The sequence below is a fragment of the Elephas maximus genome, chromosome 19 (assembly GCF_024166365.1).
Source record: "Elephas maximus indicus isolate mEleMax1 chromosome 19, mEleMax1 primary haplotype, whole genome shotgun sequence".
NCBI classification, from domain to species: domain Eukaryota; kingdom Metazoa; phylum Chordata; class Mammalia; order Proboscidea; family Elephantidae; genus Elephas; species Elephas maximus.
In genome coordinates, this window is record NC_064837.1 from 20,253,081 (window position 1) to 20,265,012 (window position 11,932).

An 11,932-nucleotide genomic window follows, 5' to 3' on the forward strand; every position below is an offset into this window, starting at 1 on the left:
GAGGGCTCCTCCATAGAAGAATACATGAAAATAGTACTCCTGAGCTGGGGGCGGGGGACTGTAAAAATTCAAGGGCCCTGCTGCCACACAAGTCCTGAAGAAAAGGAAATGAAGAAATAAGGTGGGGCGCAAAGAACTAATCATCAAGAAGTGAAGTTCAAAAAGCAGTGTTTGAGGAACCTCCAAGGATACGGAAGGAAGGGAGCAGACGTAAATGTACACCCAGGCTGGCCTTTGGTCAAGTGAGTGTTTCCAGCGCTTCTGTAGTTGGCCTGATTTAGGTTTTGGGCCTGAGTTGAATCCTAGCAAAGTGGTCACTCAAATGGTGAAATGTAAGCTGGTTTGAATGGACCTCTTCTATCTTCCCTCTTGAAATTGGGGAGATTTTGTACATTTTAGCTTTCTGGGAGTGGGAAGGAAAAGGATGAGTGTGGATGTAGATTTGTTCAAAGTCACCCCTGTTCCCTTTGGGAAAACTTGCTGGAGTTTCTAGCCTCATTTCAAGTTGGTGAGGCAAGTGAGCCTACATTATAAGGGCCAACAAGTGAACTAGAAAAGTGGAGCCCTGAGGTGGAGGTTGAAGATGGGCTTCTTGATGCTGGGAAAGTGTCTTTTTCTAATGGAAATAAGTGTAGTGCTAGACTCAAAACCAAACCCACTGCCACTGAGTCGGCTCAGACTCAGTGATCGTATAGGACAGAGTAAAACTGCCCCATAGGGTTTCCAAGGAGCAGCTGGTGGGTTGAAACTGCCAACCTTTTGGTTAGCTGTAGCTCTTAACCACTGCACCGCCAGGGCTGCTGGTGCTATATGAAGGTACAGTAATTTTGTTACCTCTGGGCCGCACCAGGGTCTTCTACAGTGCAGGACTGAGCTTCCTGGAGTCGCTCTGCCATTTGTGCAGGTCCTTGTACTGACTTAGTGCTGCCTGGTGCTCCTCCTAGACTTCCAGCCTGACTCCAAGGATCCCCGTGAGCCCCTCACAGCTGGGGCACTAACATAAAATATTGGCTGCCTTTCATCTCCTGTCTGGAGGGGAGATGGGAGGGTAGAGAGGGTTAGAAACTGGCAAAATGGTCACGAAAGGAGAGACTGGAAGGAATGAGCGGGCTGACTCATTAGGGGGAGAGTAAATGGGAGTATGTAGTAAGGTGTATATAAGCTTAGATGTGACAGACTGACTTGATTTGTAAACTTTCACTTAAAGCACAATAAAAATTATTAAAAAAAAAAATATATTGGCTGCCTTGGCCGGTGTTGCTGCGGTGTCCAGATTACCTAGTGTGGTTACAGCAACTTTAACGTCTTACCATTTTATACTTGTTTTGAAAGTATCACGTGAAACCAAGGCTCCCTCTGACAGTATCCTTGCCGTAGAAGGCAGCTATGTTAAATATGAAGTATTAATGGATTATCAGAAAAGGGGGGTTTCACTCCATAACTTTGTTTGTTTCACTGTCAGAGCTGGCTGGGTGCTTCAGCAACTAGGAATTTTGGTCAAATTACACCAGTTCTGAGTGTGGTGGTACCTGTGGGATAGATCGCCATTGTGAGTCTTACATTCTAGAAGTAATGAGAGAAAATCTACATCCATAGCCCCCACGGGGCTCCTGGTGGCTTTCTCAATAAATGAAAGTGTCCAATCAAGGTTACCAGACACAAAACTTCGTGAGCAGATAGCGCCTTTTTCTGAGTAACAGAAAAAGGCACTCTTCTGTGCAGATGCAGCTCCGTGGCAGGCTTACGGGTTGACAAATGCAGGCTGGACTTTTACTTGGTCTTCTGCCACCACTTGCTCCCTCAACTGAGTGCCTTTGAAATTGGGCACAATTGTACATGGCTCTCAGTAAATTAAAAATTAGCTTTGAGACAACACACAATACAGGAGAAATCAGCACAAATGGGCTAAACCAAAAGCAAAGAAGTTTCCCGAATAAACCGAACTCTTTGAAGGGCAGAGTAGCAGGGTGGGGGTCTGGGGACCATGGTTTCAGGGGACATCTAGGTCAACTGGCATAATAAAATCTATCAAGAAAACATTCTGCATCCCCCTTTGGAGAGTGGCATCTGGGGTCTTAAATGCTAGCAAGCGGCCATCTAACCTGTTGAGTTGATTCTGACTCATAGTGACCCTATAGGACAGAGTAGAACTGTCCCATAGAGTTTTCAAGGAGCGGCTGGTGGATTTGAACTGCCAGCCTTTTGGTTAGCAGCCATAACACTTAACCACTACGCCACCAGGGTTGCCAGCAGCCAGTTAAGATGCATCAATTGGTCTCAACCTACCTGGAGCAAAGGAAAATGAAGAATACCAAAGACATAAGGTAATTATGAGCCCAAGAGACAGAAAGGGCCATATAAATCAGAGACTACATCAGCCTGAGACCAGAAGAACTAGATGGTGCCTGGCTGCAACCAGTGACTGCCCTGACAGGGAACACAGCAGAGAACCCCTGAGGGAGCAGGAGGGCAGTGGGATGCAGACCTCAAATTCTAGTAAAAAGACCAGACTTAATGGTCTGACTGAGACAACAAGGACGCTGGGGGTCATGGTCCTCAGACCTGTTGGCTCAAGACTAGAACCATTCCCAAAGCCAACTATTCAGACAGGGATTGGATTGGACTATAAGATTGAAAATGATACTGGTGAGTAGTGAGCTTCTTGGCTCAAGTGGACACAAGAGACTACATGGGCAGCTCTTCTCTGAAGGGGAGATGAGATGGCACAGGCGGACAAAAGGTGAGTGAATGGACACGGAATACAGAGTGGAGAGAAGGAGTGTGCTGTCTCATTGGGGGAGAGCGACTAGGAGTACATAGCAAGGTGTATACAAATTTTTGTGTGAGAGACTGACTTGATTTGTGAACTTTCACTTAAAGCACAATAAAAAAAATTAGCTTTGATTATTGTGCTTAATGTTGCAGTTGACGTTCACATATAGGCTCCCCTCTCCCCTGTGTTCAGTTCACCACCAAGCCCTGTCAGCTCAGCCTCTACAAAACTCCCTGTCCCATATTTCTATGCCTCAAAAAAAAATTTTTTTTTTTTTATCCTAGCAGGCAGCATCTCTTCCTGGACCACTGCAACAGTCTTCCTAGTCGTTCACTTTCCCCAATCTATTCATTACAGAGCAACCAGGATGATCTCACCACAAAGCAAACTTGATCATGGCACTCGCTTACCCTTTAATCCTGATCATAAGATACAGCCTGCATTCCTAAAGACTGCAGTGCTGACCTTTCCTGTAGCCAATCTTGTCCTGTGAGCTCCTGGCAGGCTTTCCTTTCAGCTCTTCAGAGGGGCAAGCCCTTTCCCATTCTAGAACACTCTTTCTCCCATTGCTAACTCTTAACTTGTTCTGTTGGTTCCAGTTTAAATGTCACTTCCTCAGAGATGCCTTACCGGAACCCCTAAATCCTGTTTATAGCATCACATCACAGCATTCACCTTTACATTGCTCCTCTCAGGTTGTAATTTTTATATTTCTGTGATTATTTACTTCTGCCCCCTCCATTAGAGTCAGCTCCAGCAGGGCAGGAGCAAAGTCTGATTTTACTCATCATTGCATCTCCAGAACCCAACACACAGCCTGGCTCACAGCAGGCAAAAAAATATTTGCCGAATGAAGAGTGTTTTCCTCAGAAGAATGTGAATGCTGGGGAATAGGAAGAGCCAGTTCTCCTGCCTAAGCTGCTAACGGTCACTTCCTACCTGTTTCCCTAGCGTTTCTGGTCCCATGCGTGCTTAAAGACTGCAGGTTCATTTTAGTATTGGTCAATGTAAAACCCATTTAGGAAGGTCTTTCTGTTGCAGAAGCAAGAAATGCTCTGCAAAGCCCACAGTGAAGGATTTGGACACTTCTCAGCATTGTAATGAGCCCTGTGATCTTGTCCCTTTTCCTTCTCCAATGAAGGGGAGATGACTGTACCACTTACAGGGGAGCGGTATTCATACACTAAAGACTGTTCACTGGTGGGATCTTATTTTGAATTCCCAACTTTAGCCATACTTTTCAAAAAGACTGAATTCCATCACCAAAAAAATCAAGATTATGTCCAAATTATTTTGTTCTAAAATGCTATTGTAATGAAAGTATGTTAATATATCTCAAACATTATTCAAAGTAATTCTTACCCTGTTGTCAGTCATTCAATATTATAGAGCCCAGAGGCCAAACACAAACTCATTGTCATCAAGTCCGACTTATAGTGACCCTATAGGACAGAGTAGAGCTGCACCATACGGTTCCCAAGGCTGTAAATCCTTACGGAAGCAGACTGCCACATCTTTCTTCTGCAGAGCAGCTGGTGGGTGCAAACCACTGACCTTTTGGTTAGCTGCCGAGTACTTTAACCACTGCACTACCAGGGCTCCTTGACCCCAGAGGGAGCAACTCAATATTATAGACTCCAGGGGCAGGGTCCTTGTGAACTGTCTCTGTGCATAACAGTTAAGGGCGTGACCGAATCCTAACATCAAGGTGAGTTGGAAGTAGAGAGGAGAACTGACATGAGCCTGGGACCCAAATCATTTTATGATCCTCATGATATAACAAGAAAAAAAAAAAAAGGAGAAAAAGCAGACCTCATTCCCCCAAAAAAATGCAAAAAAAGGAAGTGGTTTATTTAAATTTTTTGGTCACATCATTTCTCTCACTAGAATTAAATGCTTCCTCTACTTTCACTTTTTCTTTTGAATAAAAAATTGCCCGTTTCTCGTTTCCCTTGTTAGGCGTGCCTGTGGGATTAGGTTTATGTCTCAACCAGCTAGTTGCTTCTTGTTCCGCAGCAAGGACTGCCATATGATCAAGGGCAGTCTTTTTTTGTTGTCATAGCAACCGATATTTACATAAGCAAAAACTGGGAGGAACCATTTGTTGTTTGGAATGACTTGTGGTAAATTTCATCATAACGGAAAGATAGAACACCAACTTGATGGGCTAGCAGTTAGAATTTGGAACAACGGAACGGACGTTTGCCATTCCTTTTAATGAGACTGATTTTGATAGGTACCACTTGTGTCTATCAAAACTGCCATACCCAGAAAAAAGGAATGAATGTGATGTTCCTTAATTCTGTCCTTGATCATGTTCTAGTATCAATTAGGATGTGGGATGTATGCGCGCCTGTTCTTTTAACCTGACACCACGGAGCAAAAATTTTTAATCCAGAATCTTATAACCCCTATGGAATCCACAGACAGGTCACATAAGGGTGTGGCAGAGATTGGTCACGCAAATCCATGGCCTCTTCTTGTGCACGCTGCTCAACTACATTTCCCAACCTCCCTTGCCATTATCTGCGGCCATGTGATTGAGTTCCAGCCAATGGACTGTGTGCAGAAGAGCCTATGGCACTTCAGGCGTGACTTATAGAACCGTCCCACAGGTACTCATTCCTGCTTTTCCCTGCCAGCTGGCTGGAACAGCGGTAACACCTGGGTCAGAGCCTTCATCTGCCTGATCCCTAAATGACTACATGAAGAAGAAGGGCTTGTTTAGTTTCTGTTCAGCCATTATCCGTTTTGAGGTCTAGCAGTTAGTGCAGTTAGCCTACTCTGCCTAATACAAAGAGGTTGAGCTGGATGGGTAAGAAATTAACCAACTAGCAAGTTGTTATGACCACAATGATGCCAAAGCTTTGTAGGAATTAGTAAACTGCTTCAGGGACCTCAATAACCAATGATTTTTTTTTTTTTTTTAGTTTAAGTACATCCTATGCAACATCCTAAATTCAAATTTAACTAGGCATCCTTTTTTTTTTTAAATTTTTATTGTGCTTTAAGTGAAAGTCTACAAATCAAGTCAGTCTTTCATACAAAAATTTATACACACCTTGCTATATACTCCTAATTGCTCTCCCCCTAATGAGACAGCATACTCCTTCCCTCCACTCTCTCTTTTCATGTCATTTAGGCCAGCTTCTGAGACCCTCCGCTCTCCCATCTCCCCTCCAGACAGGAGATGCCAACATAGTCTCATGTGTCTACTAGATCCAAGATGCTCACTCCTCACCAGTATCATTTTCTATCCCATAGTCCAGTCCAATCCCTTTCTGGAAGTTGGCTTTGGGAGTGGCTCCTGTCTTGGGTTAACAGAAGGTCTGGGGACCATAACCACTGGGGTCCTTCCAGTCTCAGTCAGACCATTAAGTCTGGTCTCTTTATGAGAATTTGGGGTCTGCATCCCACTGCTCTCCTGCTCCACTGCTGTCCGTTGTGCTCCCTGTCAGGGCAGTCATGGGTTGTAGCCAGACAACACCTAACTCTTTTGGTCTCGGCGGAAGCAATCTCTGGTTTATGTGGTCCTTTCTGTCTCTTGGGCTCATAATTACCTTGTGTCTTTGGTGTTCATTTTCCTTTGCTCCAGGTGGGTTGAGACCCATTGATGCATCTTAGATGGCCACTTGCTAGTGTTTAAGACCCCAGAAGCCACTCTTCAAAGTGGGATGCAGAACATTTTCTTAATAGAGTTTATTATGCCAATCGACTTAGATGTCCCCTGAAACCATGGTCCCCAAACCCCTGCCCCTGCTACACTGGCCTTCAAAGCGTTCAGTTTATTCAGGAAACTTCTTTGCTTTTAGTTTAGTTCAGTTGTGCTGACGTCGCCCTGTATTGTGTGTTGTTCTTCCCTTCACCCAAAATAATTCCTTTCCACTATCTAACCACTGAAAACCCTTCTCCCTCCGTCTCTCCCTCCCCACCTTGTAACCATCAAAGAATATCTTCTTCTCTGTTTAAACTATTTCTCCACTTATTATAATAGTGGTCTTATATAATATTTGTCCTTTTGCGACTGACTGATTTCACTCAGCATAATGCCTTCCAGATTCTTCCATGTTATGAAATGTTTCAGGGATTCATCATTGTTCTTTATCCATGCATAGTATTCCATTGTGTGAATACACCATAATTTATTTATCCATTTGTCTGTTGATGGACACCTTGGTTGCTTCAGTATTTTTGCTATTATAAACAGTGCTGCAATGAACATGGGTGTGCATATATCTGCGCGTGTAAAGGCTCTTATTTCTCTAGGATATATCCCAAAGAGTGAGATTGCTGGATTGTATAGTAATTCTATTTCTAGTTTTTTAAGGATGGGCCAAATCAATTTCCAAAGCAGTTGAACCATTTTACATTCCCACCAGCAGTGTGTAAGTATTCCAGTCTCTCCACAACCTCTCCAACGTTTATTATTTTGGGTTTTTTGGATAAATGCCAGCCTTGTTGGGGTGAGATGGAATCTCATTGTAGTTTTGATTTGCATTTCTCTAATGACTAATGATCGTGAGCATTTCCTCATGTATCTGTTAGCTACGTGAATGTTTTCTTCAGTGAAGCGCCTGTTCATATCCTTTGTCCATTTTTTAATTGGGTTATTTGTCTTTTTGTAGTTGAGTTTTTACAGTATCATGTAGATTTTAGAGATCAGATGCTGATCGGAAATGTCATAGCTAAAAACATTTTCCCAGTCTGTAGGTAATCTTCTTACTCTTTTGGTGAGGTCTTTGGATGAGCGTAGGTGTTTGATTTTTAGGAGCTCCCAGTTATCTAGTTTCTCTCCTGCATTGTTAGTCATGTTTCGTATATTGTTCTTGCCATGTGTTAGGGCTCTGAGCATTGTCCCTATTTTTTCTTCCATGATCTTTTTCATTTTAGATTCTATATTTAGGTCTTTGGTCCATTTTGGGTTAGTTTTTATGCATGGTGCGAGGTATGGGTCTTATTTCATTTTTTTGCAGATGGATATCCAGTTATGCCAACACTATTTGTTAAACAGACTGTCTTTTCCCCATTTAACTGACTTTGGGCCTTTGTCAAATATCAGCTCCTCATATGTGCATGGATTTATGTCTGGATTCTCAATTCTGTTCCATTGGTCTGTATATCTCTTCTACCAGTACCAGGCTGTTTTGACTACTGTGGGCAGTATAATAGTTTCTAAAATCAGGTAAAATGAGGCCTCCCACTCTGTTCTTCTTTTTCAGCAATGCTTACTTATCCTGGGCCTCTTTCCCTTCCATATGAAGTTGGTGATTTGTTTCTCCATCTCATTAAAAAATGCCATTGGAATTTGGATTGGAATTGCATTGTATCTATAGATGGCTTTTGGTAGAATACACATTTTTACACTGTTAAGTCTTCCTATCCATGAACAAGGTATGTTTTTCCACTTATGTGGGTCTCTTTTGGTTTCTTGCAGTAGTGTCTTGTAGTTTTCTTTGTATAGGTCTTTTACGTCTCTGGTTAGATTTATTCCTAAGTATTTTATCTTCTTGGGGGCTACTGTAAATGGTATTGATTTGGTGATGTCCTCTTCGATATTCTTTTTGTTGGTGTAGAAGAATCCAACTGATTTTTGTATGTTTACCTTGTATCCTGATACTCTGCTAAATTCTTCTATGTGTTCCAGTAGTCTTCTTGAGGATTCCTTAGGGTTTCTGTGTATAAGATTATGTCATCTGCAAATAGAGATACTTTTACTTCTTCCTTACCAATCCGGATGCCCTTTATTTCTTTATCCAGCCTAATTGCTCTGGCTAGGACTTCCAGCACAATGTTGAATCAGAGTGGTGATAAAGGGCGTCCTTGTCTGGTTCCCGATCGCAAGGGAAATTTTGGGCTTTCTCCATTTAGGATGATGTTGGCTCTTGGATTTGTATTTTTATTATGTTGAGGGATTTTCTTCTGTTCCTATTTTGCTGAGAGTTTTTATCATGAATCGGTGTTGAACTTTGTCAAAAGCCTTTTCTGCACTGATTGATAAAATCATGGGATTCTTGTCTTTTGTTTTATTTATATGACAAATTACATTAATTGTTTTTCTAATGTCAAAACATCCCTGCATACCTGGTATGAATCCCATTTGGTCATGGTGAATTATTATTATTTTTTTTATATGTTGTTGAATTCTATTGGCTGGAATTTTGTTGAGGATTTTTGCATCTAAGTTCATGAGAGGTATAGGTCTGTAATTTTCTTTTTTTGTGGTGTCTTTACCTGATTTTGGTATCAGGGATATGCTGGCTTCATAGAATGAGTTTGGGAGTATTCCGTCCTTTTCTATGCTCTGAAATACCTTTAATAGTAGTGGCGTTAACTCTTCTCTGAAAGTTTGGTAAAACTATGCAGTGAAGCCGTTAGGGCCAGGTCTTTTTTTTTGTTGGGAGTTTTTTGATTACCCTTTCAATCTCTTCTTTTGTTATGGGTCTATTTAGTTGTTTTATGCCTGTTTGTGTTAGTTTAGGTAGGTAGTGTGTTTCTAGGAATTATCCATTTCTTCTAGGTTTTCAAATTTGTTAGAATACAGTTTTTCGTAGTAACCCGATATGATTCTTTTAATTTCAGTGGGATCTGTTGTAACATCGCCCATCTCATTTCTTATTTGGGTTATTTGCTTCCTCTCCTGTTTTTCTTTTGTCAGTTTGGCCAATGGTTTGTCAATTTTGTTAATCCTTTCAAAGAACCAGCTTTTGGTCTTGTTAGCTCTTTCAATTGTTTTTCTGTTTTCTATTTCATTTAATTCTGCTCTAATTTTTATTATGTGCTTTCTTCTGATGCCTGAGGGTTTCTTTTGATGCTCTCTTTCTATTTGTTCAAGTTGTAGGGATAATTCTTTGATTTTGGCCCTTTCTTCTTTTTGTGTGTGTGCATTTATGGATATTAATTGACCTCTGAGCACTGCTTTCACTGTGTCCCAAAGGTTCTAATAAGAAGTGTTTTCATTCTGTTGGATTCTATGAATTTCTTTATTCCATCCTTAATGTCTTCTATAACCCAGTCATTTTTGAGCAGGGTATTGTTCAGTTTCCAAGTGTTTGATTTCTTTTCCCTGCTTTTTCTGTTTTTGATTTCTACTTTTATGGCCTTATGGTCAGAGAAGATGCTTTGTAATATTTCGATGTTTTGGATTCTGCTAAGCCTTGCTTTATGACCTAATATGTGGTCTATTCTAGAGAATGTTCCATGGGCACTAATTGGCTGCCATTGGGTGGAGTGTTCTGTATATGTCTATGAGGTCAAGCTGGTTGATTGTGGCATTTAGATCTTCCATGTCTTTATTGAGCTTCTTTCTGGATACCCTGTACTTCACCAAAAGTGGTGTGTTGAAGTCTCCTACTATAACTGTGGAGCTGTCTATCTCACTTTTCAATGCTGTTAGAGTTTGTTTTATGTATCTTGCAGCCCTGTTGGAAACCCTGGTGGTATAGTGGTTAAGTGCTATGGCTGCCAACCAAGAGGTCGGCAGTTCGAATCCACCAGGTGCTCCTTGGAAACTCTATCAGGCAGTTCTACTCTGTCGTATAGGTTCGCTATGAGTTGGAATTGACTCAATGGCAGTGGGTTTTGGTTTGCAGCCCTGTCATTGGGTGCATAAATATTTAATATCATTATATCCTCCTGGTATATTGTCCCTTTGATCATTATATACTGTCCCTCCTTGTCCTTTGTGGTGGATTTAACTTTAAAGTCTATTTTGTTCGAAATTAATACTGCCACTCCTGCTCTTTTGAAGGTTGTTTGCTCAATATATATTTTTCCATCCTTTGAGTTTTAGTTTGTTTGTGTTTCTAAGTCTAAGGTGTGTCTCTTGTAGGCAGCATATAGACAGATCGTGTTTTTTTATCCATTCTGCCACTCTCTGTCTCTTTATTGGTGCATTTAGCCCATTTACATTCAGTGTAATTACGGATTTTTATGAGTTTAGTGCTGTCATTTTGATGTCTTTTCTTGTGTGTTGTTGAGTTTCTTTTTCCCATTTAATTTTTTGTGCTGAGTAGTTTATCTTTATATATTGTCTTTTTCTCTTACTCGTTGTTGTTGATTTTGTATCTGCTGAGTCTCTATTTTTTTCTTGTATTTTATTTTGATGAGTAGGATAGGTAGTCTCCTTTGTGGTTACCTTAATACATACCCCTATTTTTCTAAGTCTAAACCTAATGTTTATTTCTTAATATCACCTTGTCTTCCTTTCCATATGAAAGATCTATCACTATATTTCTTAGTCCCTTTTTCTTACTTTAATGTTGTCTTCTTGTACGTAATAACATCGTTGTTTCCCTGTTTTGAGCATTTTTTTAATCTGATTTATTTTTGTGATTTCCCTGCCTGGGTTGACCTCTGATTGCTCTGTCCAGTGTTCTAGTCTTGGGTTGATACCTGATATTATTGATCTTCTAACCATAGAATTCCCTTTAGTATTTCTTATAGATTTGGTTTTGTTTTTACAAATTCCCTCAACTTCTGTTTATATGGAAATGTCCTGATTTCACCTTCATATTTGAGAGATTTTGCTGGATACATGATTCTTGGCTGGCAATTTTTTTTCTTCAATGCTTTATGTAAGTCATTCCATTGCCTTCTTGCCTGCATGGTTTCTGTGGAGTAGTCCAAGTTTATTCTTATTGACTCTCCTTTGTAGGTGATTTTTAGTTTATCCCTAGCTGCTCTTAGAATTCTCTCTTTATCTTTGGTTTTGGCAAGTTTGCTTATGTATTGGTGACTTTCTTTTAAAATATACCTTATGTGGAGTTCGATGAGCGTCTTGGATAGATATCTTCTCATCTTTCACAATATCAGGGAAGTTTTCTGCCAACAAATCTTCAACAATTCTCTCAGTATTTTCTGTTGTCCCTCCCTGTTCTGGTACTCCAATCACTCGTAGGTAATTTGTCTCGATAGAGTCCCACATGATACTTAAATTTTCTTCATTTTTTTTTTTAATTCTTTTATTTGATTTTTCTTCAAATATATTGGTGGCAAGTGCTTTATCTTCGAGCTCACTAATTCTGCCTTCCACTTGCTCAATTCTACTCCTCTGACTTTCTATTGAGTTGTCTAATTCCGTAATTTTGTTAATATTCTGAATTTCTGATTCTGTCTCTCTGTGGATTCTTGCAGCTTATTAAATTTTTCATTATGTTCTTG